We start from the raw sequence: 24,372 nt of genomic DNA, 5'->3' as shown, positions 1-24,372 counted from the left end.
TCTGAAGTTTCCAAATTTTTCATCCCTGATTACGGAGAAGTTTTCATCTCCAATATGTTCATGTTAATAAATTGTAGAAGCAATAAAAATATCCATTGACAGCCTCCACAACCTTCCCGAGGTTCACCCTCTATGTTTCCTAAATTTGTGCATAAATTCACGAGTTACAGGAGCAGAATTAGGTCCTTCAGCCCATCAAGTCTACTCCACCATTCAATCATGGCTGATCTATTTCTCCCTCTCAACCCCATTCTCCTGCCTTCTCCCCATAACCCCTGGCACCCGTACTAATCAAGAATCTTTCAATCTCCTCCTTAAAAATATCCGTTGACAGCCTCCACAGCTGTCTGTGGCAATGAATTGCACAGATTCACCATCGTCTGATTAAAGAAATTCCTCCTCATCTCATCTAAAAGTGCACCCTTTTATTCTGAGGCTATGGCCTTTGGTCTGAGACTCTCCCACTAGTGGAAACATCCTCTCCACATCCACTCCATCCAAGCCTTTCATCGGTAAGTTTCAATGATTTACCCCCTCATCCTTCTAAACTCCAGCGAGTACAGGCCCAATGCCGACAAAAGCTCATCCCCCACTCATTCCTGGGATCATTCTCGTAAACATCCTCTGGATCCTCTCCAATTCCAGCACATCCTTCCTCAGATATGGAGCCCAAAACTGCTCACAGTATTCCAAATGCGGTCTGACCAGTGCCTTATAAAGCCTCAGCATGACATCCCTGTTTTTGCATTCTCGCCCTCTCGAAAAAAATGCATTTGCCTTCCTTACTACTAATTCGACTTGCAAGTCAACTTTTTGGGAATCCTGCACCACCACTCCCAAGTCCCTTTGCACCTTTGATTTCTGAATTCACAAATAATGTTCCTCAACAACCATAATGGAAAGTGAAAGAATTATATTTGTGGCATACAATTTCAAAGTGATAACAACTCTGATAGACACAAAGTGCTGGAGTAACTCAACGGGTCAGACTGCATTACCAGAGAGAAGGAATAGGTGACGTCTCAAATCGAGAGCCTTCTTCAGACTCTAGTAGTGCTCTTTAATTAATTACCATCTGCCCGGTTTCACTGGACAATGAGGCTGCCTTTGGAATCTGTATATCTGGCTCTCTCTCTTTTTTTAAGGATAAAGAGGAAGTCTTTTAGGGCTGAGATGAGAAAAAACATTTTTTACACAGAGAGTGGTGAATCTCTGGAATTCTCTGCCACAGAAGGTAGTTGAGGCCAGTTCATTGGCTATATTTAAGAGGGAGTTAGATGTGGCCCTTGTGGCTAAAGGGATCAGGGGGTATGGAGAGAAGGCAGGTATGGGATACTGAGTTGGATGATCAGCCATGATCATATTGAATGGCGGTGCAGGCTCGAAGGGCCAAATGGCCTATTCCTGCACCTACAGTATTTTCTATGTTTCTATGTTTCTCTGTGTTTCTCTGTTTCTTCCTGTCTCTCTCTCACTGAACTAACCTAAGCTGTGTTCCTTTTTAAGCACTAATTCCCTGCTGGTTTGTTGCGAAGGAATAAACAGATCGAAGATCCTTCCTGAAATCTGATCATGTACAGCGCGGGGACTTCTGTTCCAGTTTAATCGACAACAGGAAACTCTATTGCTACATCTTTAGAAAGCCGGACCTGAAAGATAAAAATAGCACATAAGGTTCCTTCTTCTCCCATGCAGCAGGCTGAACAGGCATTCTTAACCTGTGCAGGAAGGAACTGCAGATGCTGGTTTACACCGAAAATAAACACAAAATGCTGGAGTAACTCAGCGGGCCAGGCAGCATCGCTGGATAGAATGAATGGGTGACATTTCCAGTTGAGTCTGAAGAAGGGTCTCGACCCGAAACGTCACTCATTCCTTCTCTCCAGAGATGCTGCCTGACCCCCTGAGTTACTCCAGAATTTTGAGTATTATTAACCTGTTGTTCTGTATTCTAACGGTGATTAGGTAAAAGCATGAAGTATTTGACAAGGATTGTGCTTATTTTGTAAGATCTTAAAGGGGTTTGCTGCAGTGTTTATTTTCCAGTGTGCAAGTTAAATCCCTGTCCCACGGTACGAGTTCGTTCCATGAGCTCTCCCGAGTTTGCCCTGGTTCGAACTCGGAGATTTACGGTAATGGACACTCGTCGGTACTCGGGGCTCTCGTGGACACTTTTCAACACGTTGAAAAATCTTCACGAGTCTTCCCGAGCTTACCTGCCGTTAGCGTTACGAGCCACTAAGAGAGGTCCCCGAGCTCCGACGTACCCACTACGTTCATTCTCTATGCTTACCAAGAGTTTGATTTTTTTTTAACTCGGGAGAGCTCTTGGAATGAACTCGTACCGTAGGATATGGCTTTCAGTAAGGGCTTCAAAGGCTATAGAAACATAGAAACATGGAAAATAGGTGCAGGAGGAGGCCATTCGGCCCTTCGAGCAAGCACCGCCATTCATTGTGATCATGGCTGATTGTCCTCCACCAATAACCCGTGCCTGCCCTCTCCCCATATCCTTTGACTCCACTAGCCCCTAAAGCTCTATCTAATTCTCTCTTAAATCCATCCAGTGACTTGGCCTCCACTGCCGTCTGTGGCAGGGAATTACATAAATTACAAAAACACCTCCGCTCGGTCCGCAATAACCAACCTGACCTCCCGGTGGCTCAGCACTTCAACTCCCATTCCTCATAAGACCTCTCTGTCCTGGGTCTCCTCCATGGCCAGAGTGAGCAACACCGAAAATTGGAGGAACAGCACCTCATATTCCGCTTGGGGCGTCTGCATCCTGAGGGCATGAACATTGAATTCTCCCACTTTTGTTAGCCCTTGCTGTCTCCTCCCCTTCCTCAGCCCTCGGGCTTCTCCTCCTCCTTTTTCCTTTCTTTTTCCCATCAGTCTGAAGAAGGGTTTCGGCCCGAAACGTTGCTTATTTCCTTCGCTCCATAGATGCTGCTGCACTGAGTGTCTCCAGCATTTTTGCGTACCTACATAAATTCACAACTCTCTGGGTGAAAACGTTTTTTCTCACCTCAGTCTTAAATCACCTCCCCTGATAATAATGCATCTCCATTGTTTGTTTTGTCTCAATCCTACATTATTTTCTACCCCTCCTTCCCCCACATTCCCCCCCATTCCCATCATTGTCTGCGCGTCTCAGTGTGATTTATATATAAGCAAACAATCAGGCCACCCTGTTCGAAATAAGGGAAATTGGTTGAACAAAGTGAAGCAAGCCATGAGAAACAATGTGTAGGAAGGAACTGCAGATGCTGGTTTAAACGAAGATAGACACAGAATGCTGGAGTAACTCAGCGGGACAGGCGGCATCTCTGGAGAGAAGGAATGGGTGACATTTGCGTTGTGACCCAGCTTCATTTAGGGTTGAGACCCTTCTTTAGACTGAAAGTCACGGGAAAGGGAAGCGAGAGATATAGACGGTGATGCAGGGAGGTGTATACAACCACAAATTAAATGCTTGCTTAAAATAAAAGAAGGGAGAGCAGACAACTTCCTGAAGAACGATGTACTTTCGGTAATTAAGCCGAGAAATAAAACTTCCTGATGCAATTACTCTGCACTGGGCCATTAATCCACTTCGGCAGTAAATATTCTCAAATTGTAGTTATTTATTGTTCATCCAATCAGCCCGTACCATGCGCAGTTTCAAATTGCAGTTTATGGCTGGCAGTAAATTGAGTTATCCTGGAGGTGAAATAAACCAAATTTATCAATTTGTCAACTGGAAATGAACAAATTGACCTTACTTAAATGCTATGGGGATGGCTGACATGAAAGTTGGACTTTTACAGAAGACTTGCTTGGTGAAGCATTGATTGTAGTCTGGCTGAGCACTTTGAAGCAGCCAATAAAAGTTCCAGCATCAACAAAGGTCCAAAACGGCCAATCAAATATCGTCAGACTAGTTAGAAAAGTACAACTCCACCAACTGGTGGTCCGACACCAACTTTAGTTGAGTTTAGTTTGGAGAAAGGCCCTTCGGCCCACCGAGTCCGCACCGACCAGCGATCCCCGCACATTAACACCATCCTACCCACACTAGGGACAATTTTACTCGTACAGCAAGCCAATTAACCTACAAACCTGTACATATTTGGAGTGTGGGAGGAAACCGAAGATCACGGAGAAAACCCACGCAGGTCACGGGGAGAACGTACAAACTCCTTACGGACAGCACCCGTAGTCGGGATCGAACCTGGGTCACCAGCGCTGCAAGCTTTGGTGTAAGGCAGCAACTCTACAGCTTCGCCACCTAGGCCGCCTTGTCCAGACAAAATTACCAGAGCACACTTGAAATTCAACCAATCTGACTGATGCAGCTCCATTGGAAGATAGGCACAAAAAAAAGCTGGACTAACTCAGCAGTTCAGACAGCATCTCTGAAGAAAAGGAATAGGTGACGTTTCGGGTCGAAACCCTTCTTCCGTGGGTTTTCTCCGAGATCTTCGGTTTCCTCCCACATTCCAAAGACTTCCAGGTCCACCATCGTTATTTGGCTTGGTAAATTGGCTTTGTAAATGTAAAGATTGTCCCTAGTGGGTGTGGGATAGTGTTAATGTGCGGGGATCACTGGTCGGCGCAGACCCGAATGGCCTGTTTCCGCGCTGTATCTCTAAACTAAACTAAACTAAAATAACACTCAACCTACCCTTGTCCCATCCCACCCCTCGTGATCTTTAACTTTGCAAGTTTACTTTACTTTCCCAATCCAAGTTTTAAAGTAAGTATCAGTTTGGTATTTGCAATGTAGAACATAGGACATACATAGAACATAGAACATAGAACATAGAACATAGAACAGAACATAGAACAGTACAGCACAGGAACGGGTCCTTCGACCCACAATGTCTGTGCCGAACATGATGTCAAGTTAAACTGATCTCATCTGCTTGTACATGATCCATATCCCTCTATTACCTGCACTGCCACTGCAATGAAAGCCTCTTAAATGCCACTATCATAACTGCCTCCACCGTCACCCCTGGCACTGCAGATGCTGGTTTACAAAGATAAGACACAAAGCATTGCAGAAACTCAGCAGGTCAGGCAGCATCTCTGGAGGACACGGATAGGCGACATTTCGGGTTGAGACCCTTCTTTAGGCAATATGTGCAATTTTGAAGATCTTCATCACTATCGACTAGAGTCATAGCCCATGCATTTCAGAACTAATGAAGGGTCTCGACCTGAAATTTCGCCTATACCTTTTCTCCAGAGATGCTGTCTGAACCACTGAATTACTCCAGCATTTTGCATCTATCTTCGGTTCAAGCCGGCATCTGCAGTTCCTTCCTGCACAACTCGTCTGTACCACTGCGATATCGCCTCAAGGTATGCCGATTTTGAAGAAGTTCTCCTCCAAGTCTGAGGAAAGGTTTCGACCAGAAACATCACCTATTCCTTCTCTCCAGAGATGCTGAATGACCCGCTGATTTACTCCAGCTATTTGTGTCTATCTTCAATGAACAATGCTCTGCATTGTTAACAGGCTGATTGGCTACAGATTACTGCCTTAGGTTTTGATTCCATTTCCGTCTGAAGAACCACAGAGATAAACACAACTAATTTCTCAGTCCTTCATGCCATCGTTTACAACACTTACCACATTAACCTCTACCTCTTTGGTGCCCCTCACACAATCCTTGATCAGACTTTGCTGGCTTTACCTTGTACTAAACGTTATTCCCTTATCATGTGTCTATACGCTGTAAACAGCTCAATTGTAATCATGTGTCTTTCTGCTGACTGGATAGCACACAACAAAGGTTTTTCACTGTACCTCGGTATACGTGACAATAAACAAACTTACTAACTTACTTACTGCCTATTATGCCTCCTGTCATGTAGGGCAGCAACAAATGAAATGAAATGAAATGAAATGAAATGAAATGATTCAATTTATTGTCATTGTCAGTGTACAGTACAGAGACAACGAAATGCATTTTTAGCATCTCCCTTGAAAGGGAGACACAGGGCGTCGCGGTGTGCCCGCGCCTGCCGCCGTAATTACATTCCATTACAGGCAAAGGTGGGTGAAGTGTCTTGCCCAAGGACACAACGACAGTATGCACTCCAAGCGGGATTTGAACCGGCTACCTTCCGGTCGCCAGCCGAACTCTTAGCCCATTGTGCTACTGCCGGTAATTACATTACATTCCATTACAGGCAAAGGTGGGTGAAGTGTCTTGCCCAAGGACACAACGACAGTATGCACTCCAAGCGGGATTTGAACCGGCTACCTTCCGGTCGCCAGCCGAACTCTTAGCCCATTGTGCTATCTGTCGCCTGACAACAAAGGTCCTCCACTCAGCAGTGTTGATTCCTTCAGTTGCTGTTTCCGTAACATATTTGTTTTACGAGACAGGGTTGTTAGCCCTGTGCTCAACCTCCAACCTGGAGGACCAGTGTGTTGCTCTTCGTCCCGCCTCTACCCTTTGACCTTTCCAGCATGGGAAACCCTAAAAGGAGACAAATCTCCCACTGACATAGCTCTAGGGGTCACTGAGACACACACAAGCTCCCCGACCACGACAAGGTTGCAATCCAACGGGGAGACAATAAACAAAACTAAACTGTACTGAAAGTGACCCCTGCAACGGACTGTTCCAGCTGCTACGGTCAGGCAAACGCCTCCGTTGCCATGCGGTGAGAACGGAGAGGTTGAAAAGGAGTTTCTTCCCAGAGGCAATTCGGACTGTAAACGCCTATCTCACCAGGGACTAACTCTACAGAACGTTTTTCCTTCCATTATTTATTATGTAAAAGAATATGTGTGTTATGATTGTGTTTATAATTTGTTTGGCTGTTTTGTTGTTTGTCTTTTGCACAAAAGTCCGCGAGCATTGCCACTTTCATTTCACTGCACATCTCGTATGTGTATGTGACAAATAAACTTGACTTGACTTGAAAATAAATTTCACTGAATGGAGAGCACATTTGAATTTTGGATGGTTATTTCCTCTTCAATACAAACACTAGTTTAGTTCAAAGACAGAGCGTGAAGAAAGGTCCTTCGGCCCACAGAGTCCCCGCTGCCGACTTCTGTACACGACTTCTACATTATCCCACGTTCACATACAACACAACAGGGGCAATTCACAGAAGCCAATTAACCCACAAACCCGCATGGCTTTGGAGTGTGGGTGGAAATAGGAGCACCTGGAGAAAAACCCACGCGGTCACGGGGAGAACGACCAAACTCTGTTCAGTTAAGCACTCGTAGTCAGGATCGAACCTGGGTCCCTGGCGCTGTGAGGCGACAACTCTATCACTGCGCCACAAAACGTAACGGAAACAGTGTTGGTACCCATACCGATCAAGCTTTCATAGGGGGCAATGTGAATTTTCAACGAAGACAATGGGGACTTGGCGTGGGGGACTGCCGTGAGAGACAGTGGGACAACAAAGGGGGACCTGGTGCGGTGGGGGGGGTGGGGCACTCTAGTTTACAATCCTCTGCTAGGGAATAAGTCTGTGTTTGTTTGTTTGTTCGTTCATTCATTCTGGTGAAGGTGCTGTGGACACGACAGCCAGGCAACAGTGGCTTGTCTTTTTCCTTTTGTTTTCACGTTTAATTTAATTTTAATCTCAAGTTTTCATGTATTTTATTGTGTGCTGTGACTGTCGCCAGAACAATTTCCCTCCGGGGATGAATAAAGTTGTATCGTATCGTATCGTATCGTATCGTAAAACTAGCCTCCAGTGTTATGATTGTCCCTTGCGGGCTGCCGAAGCAACAACCTCAGCAGGTGAGTGTCCCATTCTCTGCTCGTACCTAACCCACAGTGATATGTGTAGGCATTACCTTGCAAAGCAAGAATGTCAAGCATTAGTCTTAATCCTCATAATTAAAAACTGCTTAAGGCTGCTTTATATCAGCCACAAAATTCCAGTATTGCACCGCATCACAGCCAACAAGGCTTCATCCAATTTGTAAGCATAGCGTCATAGTGATGAAACCCTGCGCTCAATCTTTGAATCCTTTGCTCTCATTAATGTTCTACAGTTTTGCAGATCATGAATAACCTGCAGGTTTAATATTTCCCTGTATTATAGCTGGGACTCCTTTTCAAATGGCATCACATAACATTACTTGTACAAAAGATTTTAAGTTCAAGTATTTTGCTCATAGACAGATTTAACATAGATTTCACTTGACATGGATGTCATGTGTACTATATTCATAATGAGGGAAGTTAAGCAGTTTGTGACCTTAATTGAAATGTTAATCAACTAGCTGACATAATGAAATATTATTTATTATTTGACAGACATTGCGTTGAATCAGCAATAATTACTGAAGGGGGAAGGATGGAGAGAGCGGGAAAGCAAGCGTTACTTGAAGTTAGAGTTGCTGCCTTACAGCACCATAGGCCGGACTAGAGTGCTGTCTGTATGGTGTTTGTACGTTCTCCCCGTGATCTGCATGGGTTTTCTCTGGGTGCTCCAGTTTCCTCCCACACTCCAAAGACGTACAGATTTATTGGCTAATTGATAAAATTGTCCCTAGTGTGTAGAGGGTAGTGTTAATGTGCAGGGATTGCTGGTTGCTGGTCGGCCGATGGGGCCTGTTTCCACGCTGTATCTCTCAACTAAACTAAACTAAACCAGGTCTCAGAGCATCTACAGCTTCTTGCTTTGCAATCTGCAGGCTTTTGCCGGCTCAGGTGGAACATGTAACAGCAGTAGTTTACATTCCTTATCTCTGTGTCTCCCTCTCTCCCGAAGTAGGGTCTCGACTCGAAACAACTGCCATTCCTTCAAACCATGCTGCCTGGGCCGCTGAGTTACTCCAGCATTTTGTGTCTATCTTCAGAGTAAACCAGAATAGTAAGATTAAACGAGTACTTACCAGTACGAAGTTTGATCTGTATTTTATGAGGAGTTACGGTGAGGGATTAAGTGAAGACCCCAGCTCCAGTGCGCATGCGGCATACTTCGAAGCAGCGGTGTGAAATCACAGAATAGACACAATATTTGAAGTAAGATAGTAAAGATCACGAGACATCAGTTTATTAGCTTGATCTGTATAATGAGGGTGGGAGCGGCGGGCACTTAATCCCTCACCGTAACTCCTCATAAAATACAGATCAAACTTCGTACTGGTAAGTACTCGTTTAATCTTACTATTTTACTTCGGAGTCACGTGAGTGATTCCGTGAAGACTTCAAAGGTCTGTGATTTCAAACCGTGTAACAGTTTTTATTTCACTCACTGCCGAAGTTTATGAGGGAGGAAGTGTTATCGTAATCAACCAGTGGATCTGTTTTCAAAAGAAACAGAAAGGTATTTGTTAACAATAACAACATAACAGAGCTCCTCTGAGCTTAAATTAATATTGCAGTTTGTAATATTCTCCTGCAATTAAATCAGGTTTATCAACGGTTTATAATAAAAAATGTTCTGAACGCGGTTCCCTTGACCATTCTGCTGTATTGAAAATGTGGTCAACCGGGATGTCCATTCGTTCAGCCGCTGATATCAATGCTGCCCTAGTGGAATGGGATTAAATGTATTATTATCTATTCCGGCAGCTTTCAGTACCTGTTTGAGCCACCTTGGAGTGGTTTGGCTCGTACCCCGTTTTGGGTTACTGTGGTTGACCCATAGGCTTTCCTCTCCCTCTATGTGTCTATATATAGTAGTAGATGGGTCACCACACTCAACCTGGACTCTGGTGGGTAGGCCCGGAATCCCACCAGTGAATCGGGCGTTCCTGGTCCATATAGCCATATAACGACTACAGCACGGAAAACACAGGCGATCTCGACCCTGCTAGTTCGTGCCGAATCCATATACCTGCGAGTTAGATTTTACCAGACCTAAATATGAACTTGATGCGTCTGGGGTAATCACCATGTATCCAGTCTAGTTTTATGGAGTGACCGGACTCTTTGAGCGTGTACGAGAGCCATAAGCATGAGCCTTTTTTAAAACATAGATTAAGCAAGCTGAGGGATCTGGCTGGTGCCATTCTCTGAGGTATGTCAATATCACACCAATATCCCATACATGGGTATATACCTGGGTGTTTGGGGCTTATATTATAGTTGCCCTTCATAAGTTTACCTTCAGTGGATGGGATCCCATGCTCTGCTGACATGCGGTTTTAGATAAGCAGATAAGGCGCTCCATGCTGTATTTACGGCACTGTAACTCACCTTTTAGTCATGGTGTAGATGTTCCAGGAACTCCAATACGTCAGTGGTTGAATAGTTCGTTGTCCCTGCGTCGTGGCAGTATTTTACCCATGTTAGCTTTTAGTGACTGTTCGCAGGGATGCCGACATGGTGGTAATGGTTCCTTTGGATAATCCCAGTCCCTGGTAAGGTCTATTCAAAACCTGCACCCAGGAGTTTGATGTTTCCCTGGCATGGGTGGCTTATGCCTGATACTGGGTTGAGTCAGCAACCATGGTCCACTAGGGAAATCCATAGGTGACTCGCCCACCGTGTCGTGATGAACTGGGAACCATGGCTGTAGGCCGGTCGGGCACGTTCAATATCTCGGAGACAGATCCCATCTGTATTGCGAAGTGCCCGACTGATGAGGCAGAAGGGAGGAAGGCAAAGCAGAAATTCCCCCTTCCAGCGTATAGGCATCTATCGCTGCTGCCTCTAATCTGGTTCCTAAGTCACATACATGGGTTACTGGTGATTCCGTCTTGTGCAACCAAATTGATATCTGGCTTTCAAACTGCTTAATAAATTTAGCAGATATTTTGGGTTATGACATCTATTCAATGTAATCATAAATTGTACCCCGTGACATGGTGTCTCCCACTGTGTTCTAGCTTCCTAGGACATAGGCAGCTGATAGTTAAAATGTCTTTTGACACACCATTGCCAGATTTGTTTGACCAATTTGTTGCACAATAATGATTATTATGCTCCCCATATGGTTGATATAAGCCACCACCATAGTATTATCAATCCGTAACCACATACGTACGTGCTGCATTTGAAATGCATATGCTTTTTAGCCCAATAGGCGATCACCAATCCCAAGTTGATGCCCGGTATGTGTAGTAACGATGTTTGTGACTTGGTCCATCTGTTACCTGTGCTGGATATGGAGTTTAGTTGCTCCCCAGCCTAAAGTACTGGCATTGGTTTTTTAAAAATAACCAAGTTGGGATTGGTGATGATAATAGGGCTGAAAACTATGCCAAATATATGTCTGCCCACCACCTTAATTGTGATATAGCTTCAGTGGGTACATTCATGATTTGATTATAGTGACCCAAGTGTCTTGGCAAAGTAACAGTCATATGGACGGAATTGTTATTGAAGCCCAGATAATCCTTGGTAGTAACGCTTCAATTCTGGTTTATCTGGGCGTGGGATGAACCTCAGCTTTAGGGAGCTGTTTCGTAGCTAGAACTGCTCCACAGCTAATTCCTTTGTTTCCCCTAATATGAGGATATCATCCAATATGTGCCATGATTATGCTTGTTTTCTTAATATTTTCATGGCCATTTTTAATAGTTTAGGGCGGAGGTTTAGACCATATGAAATGCTATATGCTCCCATGGTTGCCCTAACCGGGATATCCATGATCCAGGTAAATATATTTAGGTATCTATAATGATCCTAGTGTATGGTATAAGATAGTTAGCATCTCCCATATCAATGCTCCCCATAGGTATCCTAGGGAGATCAGATGTCTGGCAGTGACAAAACTCCACCTCCATCTTAAAGTGGATATACTCAACAGATTTATTTAGTGATATTAGATCAATGATGATGCTACATTCATCGTCTTTTATAGTTTTGGTGAATATATTCGATACAAATTCCAATCCGTTTAGTAATGTGCCTGTTTAGTTCAGCTTGCCTTCTCTTTTCTTAGAGGGAGAAACAGCCCTTTGGGCGCATTGCTGAACTGGCAGTAAAATGCCCAATTTGAATTCGTTTTTATCCTCTAATGCTGTTGAGTATATTTTGGTTATTTGTGACAGCATCCCATGCTTAGCCCACTCCCCATGCAGTTTAGTAGAACACCCTTGTTTTAGTGTAAACTGGGAGGAACCAGACTACCTACCTCCATGCTTGTTGTTTTTCATGAAGGCATAGTTTTCTGGTATGCTGGTGCTGTCGGTGGGGCGGCGCATCTTCCCACGGCTCCGCTCTGGGCCCCGTCTAAAAAGAACTATGGGGGATCTGCAGCGGTCACCAGGCTTTCACCAGTCCTTGTTTGATATTGCTGGTGGATGTCGAGGGGTGCTGCCAGCTGGGTGTTAGATGTGATGTCCTGCTCGTCCCATAGCCTGCTCCCTCTTCCCCGCAGCAGCGGTTTGCATAGCCCCATATATTCGGGGTTGCGGGCAGGTCTATATGCACCATCGTTCAGTCAAGTATCCCAAATATGGGAACATCTTAGGCGTCAGCACCAAAGGCGAGCAAAGGTGGTAACATCTTGACCTTCTGTAGAATTCGCTGCTTGTCTGTGAGTCTACGAGACCCAGCTGCCTGCGGATTTGCCTCTGGAAAGGCCTGTTCCTGCAGGGCTTTTGTTGGGAAGATGGTCGCGTGGAGGAGCCATGTAGTGGCCCACGACACCCAGTGGCTCTTCCTGATCCTGCTCCCCTGGCATACTGCTGTTCTCGTCCGCCTGCCCAGCGCTTAAGCCAGCCCAGCCCTGGCCTCCTTAGCCCTTAAAAAAGGAGCATAAAGGATGCGCTAAATGGGAGGAGGCAAAGCACTCCGCTCCGCTGTTGCATCAATCCCTCGACAAGGGAGATGGCTAGTGCAATAGCACTGGGGTAGGAGTCAGCTCCCTTGGCATTCAGCCAGTGCCCCTTTACACCGGCGGCACAGGGAGCGGCTCGGTGTCGAGTGAGCGGGAGCATTGAAATAGCTCCACCGCTACCGGTGGCTGCCTCCCAGATAAGGACCCTCGTGTGGAGTTGGGCAGGCAGTCCTTCTCCTGGAGGTGAACTTCATGACCTCCTCTGGCTTGGGGAGACAGACATACTCATTTTTGCTGTCTCCAACCTGTTCCAGCTTGGAGGAAGATGGCTCCTGTAGAACCTGTAAATTGGTAAGATTTTCCCCTTACCTGTATGTAGAGGCTGCCTGCCGTTCTCCAGGCGGCGTTGTGGCGGTTCCCGGGCGGTGATTCTCCTGGTCAGGAGTCTGCAGGGCTGCCGGTCGGGTTTTTTAAAATTTCCCGCCGGTCCGCGGCTGTACGGAACAGCTGTTCAGCGGACCGGCATAGCGCAGCTCCCTGCAGCGGTCCGCAGCGTTTGCGGTCCGGGTAGCACCTTTGGTCCGCAGCGTTAGCGGTCCGGGTGGCACCTTTTCCCCGTCACTGTCGGCCCCACGCTGGAGTCGAAACGGGGCCCGCTCACCATGCCTCACTTTGCTCCCGCTGGAGCAAAAACCTCAAGGCCCGATTAAGGTAAGTACTTACCTCTCGTCCTTGGATGCGGGAGCTAGCCCGACTCCCGCTGGGCCGCGTTCTGCACGCTGTGCGATAATGCCGCATGCGCACTGGAGCTGGGGTCTTCACGGAATCACTCACGTGACTCCGAAGTAAAATCTGCAGTTCCTTCCTACACAGCAATAGTTCAGATGCAGTACCAGAAGACAATATGGTACTGTGGGTGCAATGTGGATTTTACTGACAATTATTTGTGGGAGACAGTTGTGTTGCTTAGACCTTGACTGGACGTCTAACTGTAATTTAAAATGATAAATTGATTGAATCGTATAATCATGATCTGTGGCCTAGAAAATGCTAAGATGATTTTCATTAGTGAGAAGTAAAGGCAAGGACTGTGATGGAATGAAATGTATTTGTTTCTTCTTTTAACTCTTCAACGGCGAATGTCACTGTCAGGCCACTGGCCGTGTATGATCATTGCTGCGATCTCCCGTTGCTCCCCCCATTCCCACACTGACCTTTCAGTCCTGGGCCTCCTCCACTATCAGAGTGAGGCCACATACAAATTGTAGGAACAGCACCTCATTCATTGTTTATAAGTTCATAAGTGACAGGAGCAGGATTAGGCCATTTGGCCCATCAAGACTACTTCGCCCTTCAATCATGGCCGATCTATCTTTCCCTCTCAACTCCATTCTCCTGCCTTCTCCCCATAACCCCTGACATACGTACTAATCTAGAATCTATCTATCTCTGCCTTATGAGCCTGTCCCACTGTACGAGTTTACCCAAGAGCGCTCCCGAGTTAAAAAAATAATCAAACTCATGGTAAGTATGTAGAATGTACGTAGGGGGTACGTCGGAGCTCGGGAAGTCTCTTAGCGGCTCGTAACGCTAACAGCAGGTACTCAGGAAACGTGGGTAAGCTCGTGAAGTTTTTTCAACAGTGTGAAAAATGTCCACGAGATCCCCGAGTACCCACGAGCGGCTATTACTGTAATTCTCCGAGTTCGTATCAGGGGAAACTCGGGAGAACTCTTGAATTACCTCGTACAGTGGGACAGGCCATTTAGAAATATCCACTTACTTGGCCTCGACAGCATTTTGTGGCAATGAATTCCACAGATTCACCAGCCTCTGACTACAGAAATCTCTCCTCATCTTCCTAAAGGATCATCTTTTATTCTGAGGCTATGCCCTCTGGTCTTAGACTCTCCTATTAGTGGCAACATCCTCTCCACATCTACTCTATCCAGGCCCCTCATATTTTGCTTGGGCAGCTTACAATCCAGCGATAGGGTTTTTCATTTCTCTAACTTCAAGTAACCCTTGCGTCCCCATCCGGCCTCCCCTACCCTAGTCATCGTAATAGTAATAGGTTCACAGTCGCCTTGCTGGGGTTCACTGTTTGTATTCCTTGTTATCACCTTCACCCGAACCAGCAATGGGCCATTGTGGGCTCCACCTTACCTTGAGCATCGTAGCTGGCCTTTGCTCTATGTACCTTTTCATATCTCTCGGTTCCCACTCCCCTGACTCTCAATCTGAAGAAGGGCCCTGACCCGAAAACTCACCTATTCTTTTCCTCCAGAGATGCTGCCGGACCCGCTGAGTTACTCCAGCTTTTTGGTGTCCATCTTCGGTGTAAACCAGCATCTGCAGTTCCTTCTTAGACATTATGATCGTTGCTAAATGCCTTCGAAATGTGCTCTATAGAAAACAATCCGTGGTGTCGTGTGGTGGAGACAATCGGGAGAGTGAGAGGCTCAGCCAGGGAAATGAAGGTGTTCGAAAGGTCACAACCTGAAATGTCACCTGTCCATGTTCTCCAGGGATGCTGCCTGACCCGCTGAGTTACTCCTGCACTCTGTGGAACGTCACCTACCCATGTTCTCCAGGTGCCTGACCCGCTGAGTTACTCCAGCACTCTGTGAAACGTCACCTGTCCATGTTCTCCACAGATGCTGCCTGACCCGCTGAGTTACTCCAGCACTCTGTGAAACGTCACCTATCCATGTTCTCCAGTGATGCTGCCTGACCCGCTGAGTTACTCCTGCACTGTGAAACGTCACCTATCCATGTTCTCCAGAGATGCTGCCTGACCCGCTGAGTTACACCAGCACTCTGTGCACTGACCGCCACTGAAGTAACAGTGACCACAAGCAGCATTGCACCTAAGGAAGGAATCAGTGCTTCATATCGAGAATGGTGGAGGGGATAAAATATTTCAACATGTGGCCTTTACCTTCAGAAACACTCTGAGAAGTACTCCTGATTGTCCCACGTATACAAATCCATGCTGTCTAGTGGTGCATGAAATCATAAGGGGGATTGATAGTGAGAAATCATTGGTATTTTTCCCTGGGTAGACAAATAGAAACATAGAAAATAGGTGCAGGAGTAGGCCATTCGGCCCTTCGACCCTGCACCGCCATTCAATATGATCATAGCTGATCATCCAACTCAGTATCCCATACCTGCCTTCTCTCCATACTCCCTGATACCTTTAGCCACAAGGGCCACATCTTAAATATAGCCAATGAACTGGCCTCAACTACATTCTGTGGCAGAGAAATCCACAGATTCACCACTTCTGTGTAAAAAATGTTTTTCTCATCTCAGTCCTAAAAGATTTCCCCTTCATCCTTAAACTGTGACCCCTTGTTCTGGACTTCCCCAACATCGGGAACAATCGTGGTAGGAGAATCAAGAATTAGAAGACATAGGTTTAAGTCGAGGGTTCCCAACCTGGGGTATATTTACACCTACCCAAGGAGTAAATTTGTTGATTCTGGGTTGTACATCATTTTTCTCATTGACTGACTGTGTTTGATTCTGGTATACTGCTATCTGTTCATCATTAGTTGTTCATAAATAAATGAAATAACATTGTTATGTGCTGTTAAAGTGGTCAGGGGTAAACGGGACCAAAAAGGTTGGTTTAAGTCTAGGTATATGTTTAGGTTGATTATTGTCACAGGTTCTAAGAGGGACAGTGAAAGGATTTGTTTTGCATCCTATCCACTTAGATCAGAGAAAGGAAAAGTTTAGTGTGAACCCGAGGGGCCAGATTTTCACACAGAGGGTGGTGAGTGTATGGAACAAGTTTGCCAGTGGAGGTAGTTGAGGCTGGAATAATAGCAATGATCACTTTGAATGGCGGTGGTGGCTCGAAGGGCCGAATGGCCTACACCTATTGTCTATTGTCTAACATTGAAATAGACGTTAGCACTGATGCATGGATAGAAATGTTTTACGATATGATACGATATAACTCAATTCATCCCCGGAGGGAGATTGGTCGGCCGACAGTCACAAAACACAACAAGGTACACGAAAACCTGAAATTAAAATTAAGTTAAAAGTTAAAACAAAAAAATAAAGATAAGCGAGTGGCGTCTGGCAGCCGTGTGGACAGCGCCTTCACCGGAACGAACAAACAAACAAACAAGCAAACGCAGACTTATCCCCTGGGCAGAGGATTCTAAATTGGAGTGCCCCTCCTCCCCCAGCCCGGGTCCCTCTTTGTCCCCCCCCCCCCCCCCCCCCCCCCCCACACACACTCATCGACCGCTGATCGCGATTTAGACGTTATGGTCTAAATGTTAGCAAGCACGTGTAGTTTGGAAGGGGCATTGTGGACAGCATAGATGAGTTGGGCTGAAGGACAACCAATGACCCTGAGTACTATGCCTATCTGAAATAATTGATATTGTCATTCTCTTTCCCAGAGTGGCAGTGTCAAATACCGGAGGTCATAGGTTCAAGGTGAGAACGAGAAAATTTATAGGAAACTTTAAACTTCAAAGTCTAAAGTTTAACGTCACAAGCAAGGTAATTTCTAATATAGAGAGGGAGTGGTAGGTGCCTGGAATGAACTGCATATGGGGTGGTGGAAGCAGATCTGATAGGAAGAGTTAAGAGTCATTTATAAAGGCACAGGCAGGAAATGGAAGGATATGTACCATGCAGATGTAGAGTCATAGTCATAGTGAAACTATGTGGAAACAGGCCCTTCGGCCCAACTTGCCCACACTGTACAACATCTCAGGTACACTAGTCCCACCTGCCTGCCTACGTGTGGATCATGACAGAAGCCTCCTCGTGGCGATCCCCGGAAACGACGGCACGATGCACTCAGTGACGCATTGGGCGACCAATTCTGTCAACATGTTGGACGACGACGGAAGCCAACAGCGGGCTATGCGTCGTCTGACACATACATTCTGTTTGTAGTTTGTTTGTTTGTTTGTCTTTGCACAAAGTCCACGAGCATTGCCACTTTTTATTTCACTGCACATCTCATATGTATATGTGACGAATAAACTTGACTTGACTTGACACACGAGCGAATGAACGAACCTGCCTGCGTTTGGTCCATATCCCTCCATACCCGTCCTATCCATGTACCGTTGGGATAGTCCCTGTCTCAACTACCTCTTCTGGCACCTTGTTGCATACACTCACCACCCTTTGTGTGAAATAGTTACCCCTCAGATTCCTATTAAATCTTTTCCCCTTCACCTTAGTTCAGTCTGGCATCATGGCTGGTGCAGACATGGAGGGCCGAAGGGCCTCTAGTACTGTTCTAAGCTCCAATTGACATTCACAATATTATCTCTCAAAAACATCAACTTCTTTGATTTGCATCGGCTCAGTAAACCAGAAATACAGTAGGGACATTCACGTTGGTTGCGACTATATACATGTCAAAAAGAAACATGATTACATAAATTGTACTGTCAATTAAACTGTTGATGTTGTGTACAAACCTGGAATAACCCATTTATTTGCAGAATCATTCAATTCATTTAGATCTTGAATTACTTTTTTCATTTTGCAAGCTTATGAATATGTATTGCCTGGCTTTTCTACCTTGCTTTGGTAAATAATTTTCCTCCTTGCATTTAGCATGCAAATTCTGATTTATTATCACTGTCACACACAGCCTCCAAACGACAACCTCCAAAGATCTAGAGATGCACGATTTGCTTGTAACGCCAGTTTCCACAACTTTGCGGTGAAATCCTTGTCGAAGGCACCGGAGAAAATGTCTATTGCCTGTCGAAAATGCTTATATCTCATGCCTACTATGTGGCTTTCCAAGTGACCTTTGCTTCATTGGTATTCATGCAGCAAGGCAGAAGCGCCTGCCTTAGCCGCCTGGACCCTGTGAGCAGGTGGGAAAAGTGACCACTTGAAATGAGTTGTTGAGCTTGCTACAATGAGGAGGCCGATGCAATTAGTTTTTCATTACATGTCTCCACCGTGGATCCTAATCAGTTTAGATTGTTCTCCTTCCCTTCTGAAATGAAATGCAAATTTCCCCGGACCAAATGGGGAGCGCAAAGTGTTGAGATCCTCACTAAATCTGCTCAGCAGAAACACTGGGTGTTCATCATTTTGGAAATCAAAGGAACAGCTGGCAGTGTTTACTTTTTTCTCAAAATAAGTGGCCACAATTTGCAGCTCTGATATCGTGGCACCATCTCCTCGGGAGTGGAAAACAACTGGCGTTTTTTGCAGCCGGGGGCTTCAAGCCGATATTCTGGGAAATCAACAAGTGCCGAAGAGTAGACACAAGATGCTGGAGTAAAGGGCCTGTCCCACTTGGGCGTCAATTACGCAACATCCTAAAAATTGGTTGACGCGTCGTGATGCGTGCATGGCGCATGGTGAGGCGTGGTGGCGTATGCAGTGACGCGCAGTAACACGCGCCGTCTCAGGATTTTGCGAAGCTCAAAATCCTCGCGAGCCACCTGCGTGACGTGTCCCTTGTGCACGCTGACGTCCTAATGGTGTACGCTGATGTACTGACCCGTACGTGTAGTGCGTGGTGATGCATGGTTACACTCGGTGACGCACGAACATTGCCTATGCTAATTGATTATGCGTCACCGTGTGTCAAAGTCCGTAACCATGCGCCGACCGTACGCCGTCGGCGCGCCATTTGCACGTCATCTGAGCGCCGCACCACGTGACTACCCGGATATAAAAAGCGTAGTTTTGAAAAATTTTCACTGGGAAAATCCTTGCCACGGAGATCGGATTAAGTACGAACGACATCGCAAATGGCTCCCAAAAGAAGCAGGGCCCTCAAGAGCACTTGGTGCACAACTGTCGTACTGCTAGACAATGTCCGCGCGTCAGTCACTACTGGCCTGTCACGTAAGTCACGCGCAAATGACACCCAAGTGCGACGGGCCCTTAATGCCCCTGTCCCACTTAGGAAACCTGAACGGAAACATTTGGTGACCTTGCGCCCCACCCAAGGTTTCCATGAGTCGACAGAGGTTTTGGTCACTCACCTGGATAGCCTTGACCGAAGCGTGAGCTGCATCTACTGACCAAAGATCCTATAGGATCTCTGCTACCGACCCACACACACACACACACACACACACACACACACACACACACACACACACACACACACACACACACACACACACACACACACACACACACACACACACACACACACACACACACACACACACACACACACACACACACACACACACACACACACACACACACACACACACACACACACACACACACTGTGAAGGTGGGGGCCAGGGACAGCGGAGGAGCGCTGTCTGCGCGATGAAGAGGAAGGTAAATGGCTGCCACAGAGGGAGAGAAGGGGAAAGAAGGGGAGAGAAGGACAGAGATGGGGAGAGAGAAGGGGAAGAGAGAGAAGGGGGAGAAGGAGAAGGGGGGGGAGAAGTGGATAGAAGGGGGGGGGGTGTGACATTTGCAGGGATGTGTGGCTGGGGAGAAGATTATGGAAGCGATAGACCCAACATGAAGCAGATATGAGAAATGTCAATGCCACGGTTCAAAGGTATTCTCTGACACACTGTCTGGAGAAAGTAAAATGTAAAATGCTGCAAATGGGCCAAAGGTTAGGCAGCTCTTCTTGGGGGAGAAATAGAGTCAATGTTTCATCTCAATGACATTGCGCTTCCTCTGATGAAAGTTCACCAACCTGAAATATTCCCTTCATTGGACGGGGCATTGAGTATAAGAGTCAGGAAGTAGGTCGGCACGGTGGCACAGTGGCGGAGTTGCTGCCTTGCAGCGTCAGAGTCCCGGGTTCGATCGTGACCACGGGTGCTGTCCGTACAGAGTTTGTACGTTCTCCCCGTGACCTTCGTGGGTTTTCCCCGGGTGCTCCAGTTTCCTCCCACACTCCAAAGACATAAAAGTTTGTAGGTTAATTGTGCTAGTGTACGGGATCAACGCTGGTCGGCATGGACTCAGTGGAACGAAGGGCCTGTTTCTGTGCTGTATCTCAAAACTTAAAAACTATGAACTAAAACAGAGTGCAGTTCAGGTCGCCCTAATACAGGAAGAATGTGAAGGCTTTGGAGAGAGTGCAGATAAGGTTGACCAGAATGCTGCCAGGATGTGGGAGTATGAGCTACAGGGATAGATTGGACAAACCTGAATTTCAACAGCATCTCTGGTGAGAGAATCAGTGACATTTCGGGTTGAGTCCTTTGTTCAGTCTGTAGAAGGGTCTCGACCCGAAACATCAACCATTCCCTCTCTCCAGAGATGTTGCCTGTCCCACTGAGTTACTCCAGCATTTTGTATCTATCTTCGGTGTAAAGCAGTGTCTACAGTGTCTTCCTACAGAATCTTTTTCTGGGTGTAAATGTTAAACACTAAAAGGGTAGTGATTAAAGGAAATGTGCATAGCAAATATTTTACACAGATGGTAGTGGGTGCCTGGAATATGTGCCAGGGTGGTGGTAGAGGCAGGGACAATAGTGGCATTTAAGAGACTTTTAGAAAATCACTTCCTCGTGCAGAAATAGTGGGATATGGACCATGGGTAGGCAGATGAGATTAGTTTATCTTGGCATTATATTGGGCACAGACATTGTGAGCCAAACGGGCCTGTTCCCGCTCTGTACTTTTCTACGTTCTATATGCCCTGTTTTTACCTCTCCACAGATGCTGCCTGATCTGCCGAGCATTTGCAGCATCCTTTCAAATTTCCAGAGTATGCTGCACATCTGAAGTCATGTCTGCACATCGCCATCTAGTGGATAGACAAGTCATGTATTGCCTAGAATTTATTGCAAACAGTCATGACCTTCAAAATATTGCAAACAGAATATGGCCCCCAAGCAGAACCATGCGTCTAGTTATGCAAGAGTTACTTTGTACATTTAAAGAATCTTTTATGTTAAGTAGTTATCAGTGATTACTTAATGCCATTTAGAATTTGAGTTATAAACACAGGTCAGTTATTTCCAATATTTAGAAATAGTTGGGGAAAGTTTTGAGTTTTTGAGTTTAGTTTATTGTCACGTGTATCGAGGTGCAGCGAAAAGCTTTTGTTGCGCGCTAACCAGTCAGCGGGTTACATGATTACAATCAAGCCATCCACAGTGTGCAGATACATGATCAAGGGAATAACGTGAATACCATTTAGTGCAAGATAAAGTCCGATCAAAGATAGTCCGAGGGTCTCCAATAATGTAGATAGCTGTTCAGGACTGCTCTCTAGTGGTGGTAAGATGGTTCAGTTGCCTGGTAACAGTTGTGAAGAAACTGTCCCTGAATCTGGAGGTGTGCATTTTCACACTTCTATACCTTTTGCCCGAGGGAAGAGGGGAGAAGACATTAAAAAGCTAATTTCTCCAGATTAAAACACTACAAAAGCATTTGAGACCCACAGATCCAGAGACAGGGATGAGTATTGTGTTAGGCATTTGGATAGGCATGTTCTTGGATAGGAATGAGATAGAGTTATAGGAGCCTAATGCGGGCAAATAGGATTAGCGCACATAGGGACTATAGTCAGTATGTACAAGGTGGGCCAAAGGGCCCATTTCTATACTGTACAGTTCTAGGATTCTATGGTTCAAATCCTAAAGAAGGGCTTTGTCCATCCATGGTGCAGGGAACTAAAGTTACATTCCTCAACAACAGCAACTGATGTCAGTGTCTACCCAGCTGTGATCAGGCAATTGAATGGTCCTCTCTTCAGCTCAATCAATACTTTTGTAACTTTGTCCGCTCCCTTTACATGGCGACTCTTTGCATACGTGTGTATTGTATGCAAAGGAAAGAATTTCACTGTACCAAGTACACATGACAATAACATATCATTCAATCAATCAATCAAAGATAAACACAAATTGCTGCAGTAACTCAGTGGGACAGGCAGCGTCTCTGGAGAGAAGGAATAAGCGACGTATCAGGTCGAGACCCTTCTTCAGACTTCTTCACCCTTCTTTGGTCTGAAGAAGGGTCTCGACCCGAAACATCATCCATTCCTTCTCTCCAGAGATGCTGCCGGTCCCCCTGAGTCACTCCAGCATTTGTGCCTATCTTCGGTGTAAACCAGCATCTGCAGTTCCCTCCTACACAGTCAATCAACCAAGCTTGATTGCAAGGCGCAATCTCCAGTGAACTGAGATTGTTTTTCAGCTGTTTTCATTCTTACAGCTCTGAGAAAAACTCGCCGTATTTTCTATCAGCACTTTAAAACTACCGAAGGGAAGATCACTTCATTCCTTAGATAAAAGCAAAACACAATATGAAAATGATCCAAAACTGAGATCAGTAGATCTTTCTACATGAAAATTACATGAATGAATGTCGGACTAGTAAAAATACTTTCGTTGATGAGTCAGCCACTTGCAAAAACTATACACTACCAAGTTAATTCCCAAGTTTTCAATACCAAAAATTCCACTTCCATGAGCTATTATTAAGTTTTGAGAAATATCATACAAATAGTTCTCTGAACCACTTTCATGCCATAAATCTTCACTTTGCAATAATGTAATAGCGCTCTTAATGCAGTTTGTTAGAATACATTATAGCTTCTTAGAAGGTTAATAGGATGCCATTTACATCTCAATTTCGATTGGTTGTACTAATTTCGACTAGCTCAAAGAGGATACATGCAACTCAAAAATAAAAACTTATTCTTTAACACAATTTAAAAATAATTATCTGAGGCATTATTATTTTTTACCTTGAGACAAAAGATATTGAAAAGGCAATGATTATTAAAATGATATTATTAATCTGGTGCAACTAAGTGTAGGGAGGAACTGCGGATGCTGGTTTATACCGAAGATAGACACAACATGGTGAAGTAACTCAGCGGGACAGGCAGCATCTCTGGATACGCTTCGATAGAACATTATTTATCCCAGGAGGGAAATTGATCTGTCAACAGTCATAAAAACACAAAGAAGGAACGGGTGATGTTTCGGGTCGAGACCCTGTGTCTGTAGAAGGGTCTTGACCCGAAACGTCACCCATTTCTTCTATCCAGAGATGCTGCCTGTCCCGCTGAGTTACTCCAGCATTTTGTGTCTACCTGGGGCAACAACTTTGTTGCATCCATTATGCAGCTTGCTTCTTATTGATTAAGTCCGCATTCTCACCTCTAGTTATTTATTAACATGTCATGTTGTACTCAAAGGTGCAAACGATGAATTGGATTTCATCAAAGGAGTTGCACATTTAACCAATGTGTCGAGCATAAATTTGAGTGAATTACAATCCAAATAAACACAAGGCATGTCACAATCTGAAGGCTCATGTTTGGGCAGTGTGACTGATAGCCAGGATGATGTTAAACGGAAAAGCAGTGTCACTCGCAAGTAAGGAACCATTACTCTGCGATCTGTAAATAAATGGTGCAAGTGAGAAGGTGGAGGATGAGGCAAAATGTGGTGGAAAGGGGGTTTGAGCACAGCTTCACTCCCAATATTTTTCTCGTTCATTAGTTTAGTTTGGTTTAGTTTATTATTGTCATGTGTACCGAGGTACAGTGAAAAGTCTTAGTGTGCTATGCAGTCAGAGAAAAGACTAGGCATTACTACAGAAGACAGACACAAAATGCTGGAGTAACTCAGTGGGACAGACAGTGTCACTGGAGAGAAGGAGTGGGTGATGTTTTGGGTCAAGACCCTTCTTCAGTCTGAA

Source organism: Leucoraja erinacea, chromosome 3 (assembly GCF_028641065.1).
Source record: "Leucoraja erinacea ecotype New England chromosome 3, Leri_hhj_1, whole genome shotgun sequence".
In the NCBI taxonomy this organism is placed as follows: Eukaryota; Metazoa; Chordata; class Chondrichthyes; order Rajiformes; family Rajidae; genus Leucoraja; species Leucoraja erinaceus.
This window is presented reverse-complemented; position numbering follows the sequence as displayed.